At 45.5% G+C, this 16,697-nt stretch overlaps 1 protein-coding gene across 1 annotated transcript in view; it reads right to left on the bottom strand.

Moving 5' to 3' along the window:
• LOC145403539 (proteasome assembly chaperone 1-like) overlaps window positions 1-16,697 on the bottom strand; it is a 79,392-nt gene that overhangs the window by 52,903 nt on the left and 9,792 nt on the right. The window lies entirely within an intron of this gene.

Raw genomic sequence — 16,697 nt, 5'->3', positions numbered from 1 at the left:
AAATTTGCCCAGTCCAATGGGCCACGCTTCCATTCACTTACCATTCAAGCCCATAGAATCCTGCCTTTATCTGATACATCAAAATCATTGACCACATTCTGTAGCTTAACATACATGTATCCGATAGAGTCAGTCCGGATGCTCTCACATTAAAAAAGGGTGCCAAGTCCCTGATCATGCGCTTCTCCCAATATTTATCTAGCCAGCTCAATCTCTTGTCAGTACTCTAGCCTCACCGACTTCCAAACTTCTCTTCTTCACACGCTTATCCGCCATATCCCTCCACCGTCTGCTTGGCCTACCTTGCCTCCTTCCTCCATCAAAGTCGATCAGATATACTGTACCTTTTTCACTACTCTATTGTTATCCATTCTTTCCACATGACCATACCATCTCAGTACACTCTCTTCGATGCTAGTGTCCACCGACTTCCTCACTCCACATCTTTCGCTAATCACACTATTTCATATCCTGTCCATTCTCTGTACTCCACATACATTCTTCAGCAGTCCCATCTCCATTGCTGTCACTATTAACATAATTTTCATGCCACACCATAGTCTCACATCCATTTGTTAAAGTTGGCACTAACACTCCTTCATGTAAGCCTCATGCAGCTGCAACACTCAAGCCTCTGTTTCTTAAGGCCTTCATTGCACCAGCTACTTTCCTTTCTTGTGTTACTCTACTTTCCACTTCTTTTGCACATTTTCCTCTCTTTTCTGTCACTGTACCCAGTTATTTGAACTCTCTCACCAATTCCAGTCTCTCTCCATTCACTGTAACATCACATTGGAAGTCACCCTCTCTCTCAGTAACCATCACTACTTTTTTTACAATTACTCTCAGTGCACAACATTCACAGACATCAGCAAAACTCTGCACAAGTCTGCCAAGTTCTTGTCCAGTATTTGCAAGCAGTACTGCATCATCAGCATACAACAAATTTGAAATATTCCACCTATCACCATTCATTACCAATGCCATCCCCCTCTCCATTACTCATGTTTTTACTGTTCTCATCATCCCATCCATAAATATATTGAACAACCATGGGGACATCACACAACCTTGTTGCACGACCACACCAGTCGTGAACCATTCACTTAGATGCCCATTTACTCTTACACATCATTCACTACCATCATAAAAACTCTTGCCGGCATGTAGCAGCTTACCATCTACGCTGTTCATTCACAAAACCTTCCACACTCCTCTGTCTACTTTGTCATATGCTTTTTCCAGATCCATGAATGCCATAAACACCTTATAGCCTTTGCACAAGCCTTCTCCACCATCTGTCTCACTGCAAATATTTGATCCACACATCCTCAGCCACTCCTAAAGTCACCCTGTTCATCACTCACCAGGACTTCTGATATCTCTCTTACTTTCTGTGTAATAATTCTTCCACATACCTTCCCTACCCCACTCAATAAACGTATGCCACAATAATATTTGCACTCACTTCGCTCACCTTTATTTTTGTACAGGGGTACAGTTGCATCCTTTTTCCACTCTGCTGGCATAGTTTCACTCATCCATGCCTTCTTGCGTATCTCCAACAAGCGCTTCATTCCACTCTCTCCACTACACTTAACCATCTCTGCATATGCCTCATCAACCTCACTTCTTTCCCATTTTTTAGCCATTTCACAGCATTCTTCACCTGTGCAAGTATCATGTTTCCTATCACTGCATTCCTTCTTTGCACACCTCCAAAACCAGTCTTGTTTACAGTGGCTCTGCTCCCTCTATTCCCATTCTTCAGGCTTTCAAAATATTCTTTCCTTCTGGTCCTTACTGCATCCCCATTGGTTAATAATCTACCACATACATCCTTCAAACCATCACATTTCTTTACACTGTCACTTCTACATTTCTGCACCTCTTTCCAGAATAACTTCCTATTTTTGGAGTAATTTGCATTCATTTTTCTTCCTAGGTCATCATTTACCTCCTTTTTCCTCTTCACTAGTCTCTTTACGTGCTTCTTGCTCACAGTATATTCAGTTCTTATTTTAATTGAACCCTTGTCCTGTAACTACTCTAGCCACTTCTTCCTCTTTTCCTCCACTGCTCTCTTAACCTCTTCATCCCACCAGGCTGTACCTTTCTTCATTGTTGTTACTCTTGCCACACGACACACCACTTAAGCATTCCTGACTAAGCAATCCCTGTATGCATTCCACAGGCTGTCCAGATCAGTTTCATTCCAATTCACTGGTTCTAACTCTTCCCTTATGTTCGTCCTGTATTCATCTGCCATTTCTTTAATCCTCAGCCTCTCGACTTTCACATTTTCATTCTTTGAACTGCATATTTAATATAGTGATCGGTGTTCAGCTTTATATCTTTATCATTGCTCTTCCAAACTGTCTGCATGCATACCTTCTCCAATATGGCAGGCTCATAGCATATATCTAGCAGCCTACTCTCACCTGTTTTCTGTTCAACTCTGTATGCAAGAATTAACTGATAATCTTAGTTATCCAGGTTAGCCCTGGAACAGTCTTCTTCAGTCTGCTGTATTTCCCTGTGCCTATAACCACCAGTCTTTTAAATACAGTGTCCAGTTATCTCAGAATGAACGAATCTTGAGTTTTTTAATCCTAGCAGGCTTCTGGCTTTTTTTTCTTTTTTTAATTCTCTCTCCTCTAAAAAAATAATAATCATTAGGATATTACGGATGCTCTGCCAGTCTCGTTTTTAGTAATAATATTGAAGTAAAATAAAAATTTATTTGAAGAGTGTATCATATGAATATGTGAAAAGTGTTGTTCAGTATTGGATGCTTTACCATAAGTCAACTACAGTATAAAGTGAGTTTTTTACGCCAGGTACCCCTTTTTTGGATAAGGGCTAAGGCGTTGCCCCTGGGTAGAGGACTTTGGTTTGGAGCGTGTAGCATTTTATGACCGGATGCCCTTCCTGATGTCTACCAATGACCCTTGGGTGGATTCAATCCTCCGACCCTTCAGTCAGAGGGACCGCTCTAACCCACTGAGCCACGGCCGCTACAATATATACTTTATAAGAAAGCATGGTTGGAAACACCTGTAGATAAGAAGAATTATATCACAGTATTATTATTCACCATCTACTCACTTGATGTAGTGCTGTTTTGGGTGTCTGCCCTTCCCTCTTATCCTTCCTTCCTTTTCTGTCTTTCTTTCCTTCGTTTTTTCATCTTCCTTCTGCCTACAGGTGACTTTACACTCCCTCTTCTGTTTTTCTTTCTTTCCTTCATTCTTTTCTCTTCCTTCTACTTGCGGGTGACTCTACACTGGGTGACAAGGCAAAGGGTTTCCTGTACACCAGGAAACCATTTACTATGCTGGGTGGTAACCATATAACCAAATTATGGCATCTGGTGGTTTAATGGGTAGTTAAGGTGCTCCAATTGGGTTGAGCTAGTGCAGGTTTATATCCAAGGGATGGTTGGGATTTGTTGCTCACATGGTGCCACTCAGGGATGATTGAGGCTGGTCACTCTTATCTTAAATGTCAGGGCTAAGATGGGTAATTAAGGTACTCCAATTGGATTGAGCTAGTGCAGGTTTATATCCAAGGGGTGGTTGGGATTTGTTGCTCACATGATGCCACTCAGGGATGATTGAGGCCGGTCACTTTCATCTTAAATGTCAGGGCTAAGTTGCCTAGCTCCCGGCTCCTACGCTTCTTGTGGGGCAACGTGGAATTGGATGACAGATGGATGAATCATCATGACTACAACATTCATGTTCATGAGAGGCAAGGAGATCCAGGATAAGACTGTTTGATCTCTAGGGACATGAAACTGGAAAAAGAATATCCTTTCTATGCTGTAAAAAGTATGAAATTGCTTGCAACACAGCCAATGGGTAGTGGTTTGCTACATTCTCTGTAGTGGGTGATGGTTTGCTACATCATTTGTAACTGTTAAGTGGGGGCAGGGTCCAGCCTCCCATTTCCTCTTCAGTAAGTAACCTTTCCTCATATTCCAATTCCTCTGTCACTCAGGACAGGTCCCTCAGTACCAAATAATACAAATAGACTACTGAAAATGTTGAATTAAGATTTAATTTTTTGTAAATGCTGTATGTAATTTTTAATATGTACAGTACAGTTTATATTATGTATAATAATCCATTCAGCCATCCACCATCCAGTCCTACGTTGCTCCATGAGGAGCGTAGGAGCCCGGGGCTAGGCAGGTCAGCCCTGACATCTAAGATGAGAGTGACCAGCCTCACTCATCCCTGTGTGGCATAACATCAGCAATTAACCCCAACCACATCTGGACATAAACCTTCACTGGTTCAATCTGATTGTAGCGCCGTAATTACCCACTACCACCAGGCTCCAAAATTTGGTTATGTGGTTACCATCCAGCTTACTAAAAGGTTTCCTGGTGTACAGGAAACCATTTGGCTTGGCACTCAGTGTAGACTCATGCACAGACAGAAGGAAGAGGAAAGAATGAAGGAATATTATATATATAAACTGTATGTATATATATATATATATATATATATATATTATATATATATGTAAGGTCAGGCATGAATGGGCAAGGAAGATGCAAGGAAGGAGTTGCTTTATTTATGAATGAAGTGTGGCAGAGTGGAATGAGAGATTACAAATGCATCAGCTCGAGATGTATGTATGTCAAGTTCGTTGGAGAAAGTGGCAGTGATTGTAGTGTAGGAGGCTTTCTAAGACTCGCATCTCAGCAATCTGTATTGCACAGTATGGCCTGGTATTCTTTTCTGTTACTTGTATTTCCCCAACAGTATACTTTCCATAAACAACATAAAGGAAAGTATTAATGTACCATGTACAAACATAAACTGGTAAGGTAGAAGTATAGGGAGCCTCTTTAGCTGATATGAATACAGGCCTTAAGAGACAAAATGAAAGGCGAAGGGTAACTGCCAGGTATGATGTGACTCCTAGTGACTTATCCTAAAGCTCGTCGCTGTATTCTTCACTTTGACTTGGCCTAAAACTGACATCTCACCATCTTGAATTCTGAACTGTAACAAGAGCTTAACACAAGAACATAAAAGCAGTCAGAAAGCATGCTGTGGGGAGAGCTGTGGCACTGTTTTATTCTTGCCACAAAAGACACCAGCTTAATGTAAAAGAAGTAGAGTTTCTGCTGTCTCCATTGTCACATGCACTCATTTCTACCCGGGTCACGATGGAGGTGGTCCCCCTGCGTTAAAAGCAAGTAGCAAATGCCAAGAGCATCATATTTAAGTTGCCTGACCACTTCGTTATGGCAGCTTCCTTCTTACTTTGTTCTTGCTGCATCTGGAAGCTTTTTATTTTGCCTAGAAGAGACTTTTCGAACTGGAGCAATATGGACTTCATTTACCCCTTCAACATAAGAAGCAAACCATTTGGAAGTAGCAAGAATAATCTAAAATTATCACTGGATACAAGGGGTTAGTCACTTTACTCTCATGGTGTAGTATTCATGTTATTCTTGTTACTGATGATTCCACCCTTCACCTTTCCATGCGGTTCTCGCAACGTCCATCTCTGCAGTTACTTCAACAAGCAAGGGATGAGGCTATGGCACACCTAATATCCGACTTGGCTCCTATCTCTGACTGGGGTAAACATAATCTTGTTGTTTTTAATGCATCAAAAACTCAGTTCTTACACCTATCAACCCGACAAAATCTTCCACAGGAGTACCCACTGAGGTCTAATAATATCCAGCTTAATCCTGCATCATCCTTAAACATACTTGGGGTTTCATTCTTTCCGGACTTAACTTGGAAAGATCATACTGCATCTCTTGCAAAATCTGCTTCCAAGAGATTAGGTGTGCTAAGCCGACTCTGTACCCTTTTTACCCCTGCGCAGTTGTTGACTTTATATATAGGTTTTATTCGCCTCTGTGTAGAGTACAACTTTCATGTGTGGGGAGGCTCCCCACATACAGCCCTTCTCAATAGGGTGGAGTCAAAGGCTTTTCGTCTCATCAGCTCTCCTCTTACTGGCCCCCTTCAACCTCTGTCTCTTCACCGCAATGTTGCATCTTTATCTCTTCAGTCGCTACTTCAATGGTCACTGCTCCTCTGAACTGTCTGCTTGCATCCCTTCACCTTTACGACGGGCACGTAGCATCCGTCTAGCAACAAACTCTCATCCCTTTTCTGTCCAACTTTCTAATGCAAGAATTAACCATTACTTCCAGTCCTTCATTTATGCAACAGGTCAACTCTAGAACTGTCTCCCTCTGTCTTTATTTCCTACTTCCTATAAAATGCCCGCCGCCGGGCCTTCCGCCCCGCCACCCCCCACTCCACCACCGGGCCACCACCACCCCACCACCCGAGGAAGAGATCACGGGAGGTTAATGACCCAGGGCAAAAGGGTCACCCAACCACCACTGACCTGTGCCCCTTCTCCCCGCAACTGCCCCAACGCCAGGTGAGCCTAGATCCGCAACAACTTCAACGGCGGGTTGACCATCAACAGCAGTGGGGTGGGACTGATACAATATCAGTCCCTAGTAGTTTTGTGGTGACGACCACAGCTTCACCCCAACGGGACAGGAGGTCCCTAGGTGAGCCACGAGGTGTTTACACCTACTGCCACCGCGAGCCACAGGGAAGTACCATCCTCTGCTGCAACAACCCTGGTGAGCCACGAGGGGCTAGTACCCTCTGTCACCGTGAGCCACGAGGGCATAATACCCTCTGCCACAACCAGGACAGGAGGTCCTTTGACGAGGGAGAAGAACCCTCTATAACAAACAGGGCAGGAGGCCCAATAGTGGACTATACGGGGCCCACACCCCTAGCCACACCAAGGATAAAAGACCCTCACACAAAGCCACAAGTTGGTTCCAGGACCGATCAACCTGGTGCCACGGCAGTTGTGAAGACAAGAGAGAGAGTCGCCTCTGTGCTACCCTCCCTAAGTACAAGAGAGACCACGGCCTCCGTGTGTCCTCTAAAGTCAGCTAACTCCTGCAGGGGTAGCTGTACACCACCCGGGAGAGTTGCCCCGAAAGTGTCACCTGAACAGAGGCCCGGTCCCAGTCGGGACCTACCTCCCACCCCTGGGAAATTCTTGTCTTCCCCAGGTACCAGCAGGAGACGAGGCCGCAGCCCACACCTGACGGCGCGTCCCCCGGCAGACCTCCGCAGCCCTCGGACCCCTAGGCGAGCCCAGCAGCCCGTCAACGCCGACCTCCCCCTGCCGCAGACCCTACGACGTCAGACCCGTCTGCTACACCTGTTTGGCCCCAGTCCCTAGGGCCAACATAGACAGGCCTCCCTTCACCGTGACCAGAGGAGGGCCTACAACAGGTCGAGACCCCAGGCAAGAGGGTCTCCCTGCACCGTGACCGGAGGAGGGCCTACAACAGGTCGAGACCCCAGGCAAGAGGGTCTCCCTGCACCGTGACCAGAGTGAGGACCTACAACAGGTCGAGACCCCAGGCAAGAGGGTCTCCCTGCAACATCGGACCCGGGTCGAGTCTCCCCCCAGCGAGTACGGTGATTCCCGCCACGGGTAGAGCCCCCGGAGGTCCCCTTATAGTGACAGAGTGATATCGCCCCAGAAACTCGGGCAAGATTAGTGACTTTTCCTTTCCTATAGTGAGACAGAGACAGTGATCCAGTGACAAAGTGAACCAGCGGGATTACACCAAAAAGTGTCCGTAAATACCTTCCCTTGGAAAAGACTATAAGTTCTGGGTCCGTACAACTAGTGCTATTCCCAAGTCCAGTCTAGAGGAGTCCCCCCCTTGCCAGTGTACGCGCGGGCGAGAGTTGCCGCGCCGAGCCCAAACAGTGAATTATAGTGATCTGCTCCCCTTGTTCTTTTATAGTAATAATCCCTCCCCGGCTCATCAAGCCCAGACATCTCGATTGCACCAGTACACTAAGACCTTTTGGACTTTAATACAAGTTAGTCTCATTCACTCATGGACCCTTAACCTATTGTAAAGTATAATTATAGTGTGTGTGAATATCCCGTGTTGTACTAACGTAACTTTGTATATCTGTATCCTCTGTCCATAATATCATTCTATGTAATATTGTCACGGTGTTAGAATTAAGGTAATAGATGTGTTAAAGGTGGACTGCCTAGTTTTTATGTCCTGTTCCTTTGTTAGTGCATTACTTCCGGTCCGGAAAGAGGACCCCTCTCAGTAGCTAAAATAGTGTTTTTAGTACGAGGAGTCGGCCTAAAAACACTCAGCATAACATCCTATGATCTCCAGTCTTTCGTTCATAGTGTGTCCAGGCATCTCGAAATGAACGGATTTTGAATTTGGCTCTCTTTTGTATTGTTTTTTTTTTTTTCTTGGAAGGAATGGTTTTCAGGCTCCTGGCCTTTGGTTCCTTCTTCCTTGCCAAAAACAAAAAAAATGAAAATTTTATTCAGCTTGGAAAAAAAAAAAAAATGTATTCTAGGCATTTAACCTCATCAAGCAATGTAGTTACTTATCAACCTATCAACGACTTATTATAGTTAGTGAATTTTGCCAATTGGTGGTAGGTGGTGGTGACTATCATCCACTCATTTGACATAGTGCTGCATACGTCTTCCTTCACCTTTATCATTCTCTTTCTGTGTCTGTCCTCCTCTCTTCCTATTTCCCCCATCTTTCCTGCCACTTTTTATTATTCTTGTCCTTTTCAGGTGGCATTACATTAAGTGGCATTCTATTCAAGCCTAACTGTTTCCTGTAAGACACGAAACCATTTATAACGCAGAGTGGTAACCATATAACCAACCCATACGTGTTCCCTACGTGTCAATAGGTGAGTTTGTGAAGGGTTAGTACCCCTCCCAGGAAAACAACTAACTCAAAGACAAATGGCCACCCCTTACGGGATTATGGTGTCTGGCTATAAACAGACAGATAGATAGAATTTTGCTAATAATCTCTTTCACTTCGGGTAGACTAATAAGCTAAACTAATTCGTCTGGTGGTAGCAATTACAATACAGAGAGAGACATCATAGGCAGGGATAAATGCTACAGGTGTTATTATTACGGTGTCAGAATTACGGTGCAGGAGATGAGAGAGATATAGCGAGATAATGACGAATATCCTCACACTAACGTCATTTCCCTCCGGATATGACCCTCATAATATTATCTTAACGCCCTTCCTGCCAGGGGTGTGTGAGTGTCTCCTGATATTATTAAGAACTTGGGGTAACAGCATGAATAAAATAAGAGATGCATTATAGTACTACAGGGGAATATAGGAGACTATTTCACCATTAGGTAAGTGCTGGAGAGGGACGTCTTAATGCGGTGGCACTGATATAACCTGGCAGGTGTGCTGTTGGGTTATTCAAAAGCCCCTCAAATCCATATCTGTCCTCCGAAAGGTGAATAGTGGACTATCAAAGAAGAGCAACTTCAGCCTGCAGTCCACCAGGTTCACATTTCAGTTGAACCTGGACTATTTACTTGTCTACTACTACCGCAAATAATAATAATAATAATAATAATAATACGAGGTGTTTCCAAAGCTGAAGTAAACACTCAAGGCAGCAGGAATAAGATAAGAAATGCTTAATCGTGCTGTAGGGGTTTAAGGAAAACATTTCATAACTCCTTCACTGCAAGCTAAGCCTCCCTTCACTACAAGCAGAGTCTGTTAAGTTGAACAAGTTTGATGGCAGCAAGAATAAGACAAAACATCATGCTGTCTTACTCCACATGGCCTTTACAGTTACATTCCTTACCTCTAATGCCCCTACTTTCTCTCCCCTCCCTCCCTCCCTCCATCCTTCCCTACCCCCAGATCACCTGATCGTCTTTCCGCGTCCCACTCCCCACTTCCCCTACTCTGTCTTCTCCCACACACATCAACGTGACCTCCACAATATTATCTTCCCCTCCCCCTTCCCACCTCACTTCCCCCATACTTCCTCTCCCCTACCCGCACTCACAACTACAGTCTTGCATACTACTCCACCCTTTCCCTCTCCTTCTTTCACTTTCCTTCCCTCTTTTCCCTCAAACTTTCCCCTCCCACACTCCACCCTTTTCCTACCCTCACCCCTACTTCCCTTACGATTTCCCCTCCCTCCATCACAGCCCCCCCTCCTCCCTAAGAGACACTCCTTCACGTCAGTTAAAATTTTGTCTTCCTCTCCCCACCCTTCCCCATCCCAACCATTCCCTATTCTCTCTTCCCACACCCCTTCATTTCTCCTACTCTCTCTGTACTGTCCTACCTCTGTACTGTCTCCCATCCCACACACATTCACCCTTCCCTCTCCACTACCGTGCTTTCTCCCCTTCCCCATCTCTCTCTCTCTCTCTCTCTCTCTCTCTCTCTCTCTCTCTCTCTCTCTCTCTCTCTCGCTTACCGCACACTCCTCTCAATGTGACCTCCATAGCGTTATCATCCCCCCTCCCTAACACCTACTTCCCCTACTTTCTCCCCTTGCCCCTCCACTCCCCTACTTCTCCTACTCTTTTTCCTCCCGCAACCCTTGATTCTTCTCCCTACCACTCACTTTCCCTATTTCTTTTCCTTCCACACCTCTCACTCTCCTCCTGTCCTCTTCCCTTACTTCTGTTCTCCCATCCCAACCTTTCCATCTCTACCTTCCACTTCCCCTCCCCAGACCCCTACCCTCTCCCCTCACACACCTTTCAACGTGACCTTTACAACACTATCTCCCCCCCACCTTCTCCTGACTTCCCCTCTCCACCTCCACGTCCCCTACTCTCTCCTCCCTCCACGCATGTTCACCGCTCCTTATACTAATCCCTTACTTCCCTATTTCTTCCTCTCTCTAACCCTATTCTTACCCTCCCCACCCCTCACTTTCCCTACGGTTTCCCTATTTTCACACATCACATTTCCTTTCCCCTTCCCTCCTTTCCCACACCCTTTCCCCACTTCCCCTACTGTCATTCCTTCTACACCCCTCCCCTCCCTCTCCCCCTCCCCACCCTTCACTCCCACTAACCTTTCCCCTCCTACACCCCTCCCTTCAACACGATCCCTTTCTCCATAAACTAAACCCTTTACTACCACAGTTTCCCCTAAGCTGAGAAAATCGTCAGCGGTGCTATTACTATACTACTACTACTACTAATAATAATAATAATAATAATAATTATAATTATAATTATAATAATAACAATAATAATAAATACGTCATATTAAAGGAGTAAATGGAGTTTGTTTCTAATCCTTTCACTACAAGTGGTCTCCTCAAAGCTGAATACAATCGTCTGGAGGAAGGGAGAACAGAATGATAAAAAGCATCATAGATTCAAGGCGTTAAGTATTTCCCTCCCCTTCCTCCATCCTCCTCTCTCCCACCTCCCTCCTTATCATACCCCATTATCAGTACCACCTCTCTCTCTCTCTCTCTCTCTCTCTCTCTCTCTCTCTCTCTCTCTCTCTCTCTCTCTCTCTCTCTCTCTCTCTCTCTTACATTTTCCTTTGTTCACCTTTATCTCCAGTCTAACGTAACCCTTCCTACTTGAATATTCAGCTCAGGTATGACATCTCATACTAAAAGGAGTTGGGAACAATATCTATTTAATTCCTTTTATCTTCAGGAGATTTCATTCAGCTAAGAGAACATTTCTTGTATTAAAGGGTAATGAAGGCTATATATAATCTTACTCTGAAAGCATCCACTATAGCTGGTTTATTTTCATCTGAGGGGACTAATTCACTTATAATACTTCTATACTTAGTCATGGTTGGGAAAAGTTTGAGAAGCCTTAGCTATGAGGTACGAATGCGTCTCCTTGGTATACTTGTCAAATTTATTCTCAAGTCTGACTACATCTGGCCCTTAACTGAGCTGAAGGAGTTTAGAGATCTTTGTCATGCAAGAATAAAATCGTCTGGGGAGAGCAAGAACAGTATTTAAAAGGATATCACCATGATAAAATGTTAAATATTGCACCGTTACTCTTCCCTCTCATTTGCACCTCTCCTTCCATCCGCTCTCTCTCCCCTACCCTCTTTCCTCTCCACATCTCCCTCTTCTTCCTCTCCTTTGCCTCTCTCCATCTTTCCCCTCTTCACTTCACCTCTCCCCCTTCCTCCATTTTCCTCATCATCTCACCTTCTCCCTCTTTCCTCTGAACCTCAACCTTTTCTCCCTGTACTCTGCACTTCTCACTCTTCCACCTTTCCTCTCTACATCTCCCCTTTCCCCCTCTCCTCTCCACATCTCCCCCTTCCCTCTCTCCTCTACACTTTCCCCCTCTCCTCTCCACCTTCCTCCTCTCCTCCCCACCTCTCCCCCTTCCCCCTCTCTTCTCCATTTCTCCCCATTCCCCCTCTCCTCTTCACCTCTCCCCATTTCCCCTTTCTTCCCCACCTTTCACCCCTCCCCTCTCCTCTCCACATCTCCCCCTTCCGCCTTTCCCCTCCACTTCTCCCCCTTCCCCCTCTCCTTTCCACCTCTCCCCCTTCCCCCTCTTCTCTCCACCTCTACCCCTTCCCCCTCTCCTCTCCACCTCCCCCCTTCCTTCTCTCCTCTCCACCTCCCCCCCTTCCCCCTCTCCTCTTCACCTCCCCCCTTTCCCCCTCTCCTCTCTACCTCTTTTTCTTCCCCTCTCCCCCTCTCTCTCTGCCACCTTAAGCACAGTCACTTAATCACTCCCTTTCTTCAACCCCCTTCTAGTCACAAACCCCATCTTTCTCTACAAACTCTCCTCAGTCCCCACCCCCCACCCGCCCTCAACCCTCACTCTACCACCTCAAGCACCATCCCCCTCCCACTACCCTCCCCCTTCCTCCACTTCTACAACCTCTTCACAGTCACAAACATCTCTTTATCTACACAGCCACAAATACCTCTTTATCCTCAACCCTCTTCATCCCTCATCTCTCTTTCCTTCTACTCTCTCCCCTTTCTCTTCAGAATTTTCTAAACCCCTTCCTACCTCTTCACTACCACCTCAAAGACAACCCACAACCCTTCCCCTCAAATCCACTCCTCCTACAACCTCCTCCTCTTCTCACTTTTCTGAACCCCCCCTCCCTCCTCAACCCTCCCCAAATCCTTTCAGTCCAATTACGTTTCATTTATTTCGTTCTTGTTACCTTCAGACGATTTCATTTAGCTTAGGGTAGACTTTTCGACCTGGAGGGGTGAGTTACAGCCTTCATTAACCCTTTTAGTACTGTACAAGAAATCGTTCCTAAGTTAAATCGTCTGAAGACAGCAAGAATAAAATACAAACTGCGTCCTTTGGCAGGATAGGTAAATCACTACAGGTATACTTACGTAACCTTGTACTCTCTCTCTCTCTCTCTCTCTCTCTCTCTCTCTCTCTCTCTCTCACACGCACACACACACACACACACACACACACACACACACACACACACACACACACACACACACACCATCCCTTATCTTATCCACTTTTCATTCCTCTAAGGAAACAGCTCTCCCCTTTTTATGTATTATTCTTGTTGTCTCCAGACGATTTTATACGTCTTAGGAAGGACCTCTCGCACTGAAGGGGTTGATGAAAAAAAATCGTCTGGAGTTAGCAAGAAAAAAAAAAGTGTCTTTACCACTAATCCTCCCTCCCTTTCATACCTATTCCCCTCCCTTCTCCCTCCCTTCCCCATCTTCTCATTACCATCTCAAGCCACCTCCCGACTCTCCCCCTCCTCCACTCCTCCAACCAACCATTACCCAATCATCCCTTCCCCCTCTTTCTCTGCATACTTTGTTGAACCTTTCCTCCCCATCTTCTTACTCCCATCTCAGCCTCCTCCCCCTCCCCCTCTTTCTTCTCCCCTTCATTCTTACAACCCCTCCCCAACTTCTACACACTTTCTTAAACCAACCCTTCACACCTTATTGTTATTTCGATCCTCCTCCTCCCTCCCCTTTCCCCCTCTTTTACAGATCCTCGCCAGTCACAACCTCCCACCCCCCACACACACACATACATAATCCCTTCAACTCCCCAACCTCATTCCATTGTCTCTCCCCTCCTCCTCCCCCCACCCTCTCACTCTTACCTCAGGCATATTTCACCCAACCTTCTCCCCTCCTCCACCCCTACAATCCTCTTCTTTTTCTCTAGACTCTCCAATTTCACCCGTTTCCGTAATCCTTCCCTATTCCTCCAACCCTCTTCCTACCACTCAAGCCCCTCTCTCTCCCCCTGACTTCTTCCTTTCTCCACTCCCACAACCTCTCCACCCAAAACTCCTCCTTCTCGACTATATAGACTCTCCTCAGCCCTTGCCACCGCCTTCCACCATCTCCCTTCAATTCCGCTCTCATTCCTGTAACTTCTTCTCTCAGGAGCACATGTTAAATACTCGGTATATCCCTTCTTCAGATTCGCAGTCTCTTAATTTCCTATCTCCATTCTCCCTCCTGCCTTTAATCCCCTGCCTCTAATCACCTTACTTCCAATTTCCCTACATCTAATCTCCCCACCTCTAATTTCTCGCGTCTACTCTCCCTACCTCTAATTTCTTACTTCTAATCTCCTTACCTCTAATCTCTTTACCACTAATTTTCCTACTTCTAATCTCCCTATATTTAATCACCCTCCCTCAAATCTCCCCACCTTTAATCACTCTAACTCTAAGCCCACTACCTCGCCTAAAATAAGGTTGCCTTGTATTTGCCATCTTCTAACAAGCATACAGATTGTAATAATGTGTTAACCCCTTCAGTACGACGAGGCCTTTTAAAATATCTTCTTGCAAACTCCAGACGATCTGGGGAGCTTTTCGATATTGTTTTCAGTAATCATACTGTACGAGGAATTAGCCTAATTTATATGCTAAACAAAACCGATTGTGGGCAGCAAGTTTGAAACTGGAAATAGGTGTCGCAGAAGTCAATCGCCCACACCCCCCCGGATACACCCGCCCCTCTCCGCACTCTCCTCCTATCCCATTTCCTCTCCCTTCTCTCCCCCATTTCTTCCACTCCTTTTTCCCCTGTTCCTCCCTACTCTCTTCCGCTTTCCCTTCTCTCTTCACCATGTCTACCCCTCTTCTCCTTTCCTCGCTCTCCGCACCATATCTCCTCTCCTCCATATTCTTTTCCTCCCTTCCCATTCCCCCCTCCCCCTCACCCATACTCCTTCTTTCCCCTTCTTTCCTCCTTCACCCATTATTCCCTTTCCTCCTTCATTCACCCCCTCCCCCGACTCATCTTCCCCTTCCCCTCTCACCCTTATACTCCTTCCTTCCCCTCCCCTTCACCTCTCACTGCTACCTACATCTCCCACTTCCCCCTATCATTCCTTTTCCCCCTCAACCCCCAAACACGCACCTCCTCCTCCTCCTCCTCCTCCCACTAATCCTGCCTTCCCCTCCCTCTCTTCCTGCTTTTCTATCCTTGTCTGCATCTCACATAATAGTTTTATTAGTTATAACTTTCCCTATAACAATCAACCACGAAAGAACCAACAGGTCTGCTGCTGTTGCTTTCCTTTGTACTCCTTTGGACATCTCTTCCCTTACTCCCATAACATTTTCTTTCCCAACTTTCTCCAATCCTTCCTCCCATTCCTCACTCCTTCCCCCTCCCCTTACTCTCCCGCACCCCAATGACTTTCCCCTAGTACTGCTCACTACGCTTTCCCCTCCCCCTCCACATCTCATTCCCCTCCTCTCCTGTCTCCCTCCATCCCTCACTCCCCCCTCCCCCGTTTCCCAGTACACTGCCCCCGGAACAGCTCCATTCGTGACAGTAAGGCAGTTCTTAACCCTTTGCCGCCCTACGGTTTCATTCTCTCGGAAAAGAAAAAAAAAAAAGTCAGTAGACACAGAACAGAACGCTTAACTCTCTTAATCTGATGACGTATTTAACGGTTAATTTATTCTTAGTAGCAGCAGCAGCAGCAGCAGTAGTAGTAGTAGTAGTAGTAGTAGTACCAGTAGTAGTAGTAGTAGCAGTAGTAGTAGTAGCAGTAGTAGTAGAAGCAGTAGTAGTAGTAGTGGTAGTAGTAAAGTTAATAGTAGTAATACTTACTGTTGTTGTTAGAGCCCTAAGTTCATCTGAAACGTGATCCCAGTGGACTGCAGGCTGAAACTGATCTCCGACTGTCCACCATTCTCCTTTCTGGGGACAGGGAAGGAGTCGAGGGACCTTTGTACATGAGGGCAGAAGAGCCGCATAGCCTAGTTATATCGGTGCCACCACATGAAGACGTCCCTCCCCAGTACTGGCTAATACTTGCTACCATCAGACGCTTGTACTCAGCTTAGGGGAGACTAATCTAACCCTGGGGCTTAGAGCTGGCCTTCCTTAACCCCTTCACTACAAGAGACTTTTCTACACTAAATAAAATCATCATGAGAAAGAAAGAAAAAAAAAAACATAAATAACTTTATGGTAGCTACAATAGGAATAAGCTTAACCTCCGAGTGAAAAGAATGAAACCATTTGCTTTTAAACCGTACAAGAATTCTCATGAATAAAAAAAAAAAAATCAAATAGAATAAAAAAAAGAAAAAATCACCTGTGAAAAGCAGGACTAAAAATAATTGACAATGAGCAGCAAGACAAAAAAAATGTCGACTGTGAGTAGCATGACTAAAAAAAATTCTTCTATGAGTGGCATGACCAAAATCTATCTATCTATCTATATACCTAGGCTGCTTCCCCCAAGGAAAGGGAGGTAGCCGAGACAGGACGACACACTCCCCATTTACTCATCCATTCAAACACATTCATTCGCATCTTAGCCCCAAG

Source organism: Coenobita brevimanus, chromosome 61 (assembly GCF_032717465.1).
Source record: "Coenobita brevimanus isolate Jiangsu-jjx chromosome 61, ASM3271746v2, whole genome shotgun sequence".
Lineage (NCBI taxonomy): Eukaryota > Metazoa > Arthropoda > Malacostraca > Decapoda > Coenobitidae > Coenobita > Coenobita brevimanus.
The sequence above is the reverse complement of the archived record's forward strand: the minus strand, read 5'-3'. Positions and strand labels throughout refer to the sequence as shown.